At 48.8% G+C, this 2,635-nt stretch overlaps 1 pseudogene; it reads left to right on the top strand.

Moving 5' to 3' along the window:
* The first annotated feature begins 1,326 nt into the window (after window positions 1-1,326).
* LOC147428854 (uncharacterized) lies at window positions 1,327-2,133 on the top strand (annotated as a pseudogene).
* Window positions 2,134-2,635: the final 502 nt, after the last annotated feature.

The following is a 2,635-nucleotide window of genomic DNA, read 5'->3' as shown; positions in this document are numbered from 1 at the left end:
TCAACATTTGACATTGCCCTCATTCTCGCTTGCAAAGCCAGGGTACCCGCACCATCATATTTCTGTTGCATCCCCAATAGCACAACCTGCTCCTCCACATGTTGTATGTCCTGTGTAGCCTCTCCTTCGCAGCTTCAACCGGCCTACTATAGATTGCCATACCATCTCCCTTGTATTTATGGACGTCCATACCAAGGACAGATCGTCGTTGTGCTCGTTTTTCACCCTCAGTGTCTAGCCGTAGAGAAATCGAATGCAGCAACTAGAGCACGCAAACCGTCTGCACGCACGTTGATGGATTGCAAGCTCATCCATAACTGCTATTTCAATATAAAGAGGCTTAAGCTATGTGATGACCATACAAAGTACGTTTTGTGATAATTATCCATTTATGCGTGAGTAAGCTGACCGTCTCCGTGTACGTAGACGATCTACGTGCTTGAAATTTAAAGCAAACAGAAAGTTTACTTTAATGATGTCGTGCTTCAAAATGCACTAACTAGAGCACGCAAACCGTCTGCGCGCGCGCTAACGGATTGCAAGCTCATCGATAATAGCACGAAAATGTCCTTATTTCAATATAAAAAGGTTTAAGCTATGTGATGACCATAGAAAGTACGTTTTGTGATAATTATCCACTTATGCATGAGCACGCTGACCGTCTGCGCGTGCGTGGACGATCTGCGTGCTTGAAATTTGAAGCAAGCAGGAAGTTTACTTTGATTTCGTGCCTCAAAATTGGGGTGGGGGGGGGGGGGGGGCGAGAGAGAGAGAGAGAGAGAGAGAGAGAGAGAGAGAGAGAGAGAGAGCCGACATGAGCTCGTCTCAGGGAAAGTGAGAGCAAGCAGAAGCAAGAAGCTTACTCTGAGTCCCCAAAGAGTTGGTCTAACGGTAAGGCTTTGGCCTCTCAACCTATGGGTTGTGAGTTCAAAGCCCTAGTTGGGTCACACTCTAGAGGGACACCTTGTGCTCACCTGGTGTTCACGTTGCTAGGGCTCTTGCCCTTGGACACTCGAGTGCATCCTCCTCCTGGGGTGCGTCACCCGAGGAGGAGGTTCCTAGCTAGTTGCTACGAGTTCTCTCCGTCGTTCCCAGCATGTGGTGCATCAATTAGGTGGCCATGGTGATGCCTATGCGTGGCTCTTGCCCGATGGTACGCGGCCCTTGCCCGACCATGTAACATGGCTAATATTTGGAAGGGATAAGCAGCTCCCCTGTGGGCCCTATGGTGTGTCGAAAAAAAAAGAAGCTTACTCTGATTTTGTGCCTCAAAATAGAGAGAGAGAGAGAGAGAGAGAGAGAGAGAGAGAGAGAGAGATATATATTTTTCGGACAAAGAACTTTGTGTTCGTCATCAGAGTGCAGTGTCAAGGGGCTATGGCGCTGCTGCACAGGCGCAAGGCTTTTACTCTTCTCTGGACTCTGGGAGCGTTTCTTCTAAGGCTGTCTTTGCAGGGCTTTCCGCCACCTCTTCTTCGACCCAGATTCATTCATTGCGGCAGCTCTTGCCACCGATGGCGGTGGCGATGAAGAGCTCGTTATTACATAGTGCCCGCAGCTACACATCATTGGTCACCTGTCTTGGAAGCAAGCATAAAACACCTTGCTGCTACACGCACAAATGTACGTCTGAGTGTGGTTGCCTTTGTACAAGTGCAGGGGCCTTATGCATCGTGGCTAGGAACTGTACGACTACAGCATACCCTCCTCCTGCCTCTCCAGGAGAGTACGCAGGCGGAGTGAAAGAAACTGAGAACGGGGCTCCCTTGGATGTGGAGGAAGCAGCAGGTCCCCCTACGATGATTCCAATTATGCTGAAGATGATGATGGTGACTATGAAGATGAGGACCCTCCTCCAGATCCCGAGGAGAAGCTTCTGTTCAGCCCATCAGATGAGGATTGAATACATACTTACCCTTGCTGTCGTAGTCAATGAGTAAACCTTGTCATGTAGCCCAGGTATGCGAATGTTCTTTCACAGGTCTAGGCTTTTCGCTTGCTGCAAGGCAACATATGTTTTGCTGGAGTTGTAGTTGTGCAGAAGCATATCCCAGCCAAAACCACAGACTTAATATATTGGCCACCACCCAGATGTTCTCGCTTTTGGATTGACAAGTGCCGTTAAGAACTGTGTTTTGTGAATTTTGACTCCAAAAAAGAGAGAGAGAGAGAGAGAGAGAGAGAGAGAGAGAGCTCGTCAGGGAAAGTGAGAGCAAGGAGAAGCATGAAGCTTACTGTGATTTTGTGCTGTGTGAGAGAGAGAGAGAGAGAGAGAGAGAGAGCCGGAGACAGCTCGTTAGGGAAAGCTCGTTCCAGCGCTATCGAGAGGCTCTTCGCGACGCGAAAATATTTATGAGATGGACCTTCTTATTTGGTGTTAAAAGGAGCACCACATTAATTTTGTTTATGCTATCATCTTCATTCTTCTACCGTTGTCTCCTACCCTGCGCTTACGTTGCCGTGGGATGAGCTCCTCCCTGCATACGCTGCTTTCATAAAGCACATGTGCCTTTCGTCTGTCGATTGGTCGTACGTCGGATCTATATTGTCTCCATTCGTCGTGATGTTGTCCCTGCTACTCTGAGGCCTCCACAAATGTCCACTGCTGGTCCGACCCTGCGCGCACGAACGATCT

Source organism: Adiantum capillus-veneris, chromosome 22 (genome assembly GCF_014529385.1).
Source record: "Adiantum capillus-veneris isolate H3 chromosome 22, ASM1452938v2, whole genome shotgun sequence".
Classification (NCBI taxonomy): domain Eukaryota; kingdom Viridiplantae; phylum Streptophyta; class Polypodiopsida; order Polypodiales; family Pteridaceae; genus Adiantum; species Adiantum capillus-veneris.
Note: the sequence above shows the minus strand (reverse complement) of the source record. Positions and strands in the feature narration are given on the sequence as shown.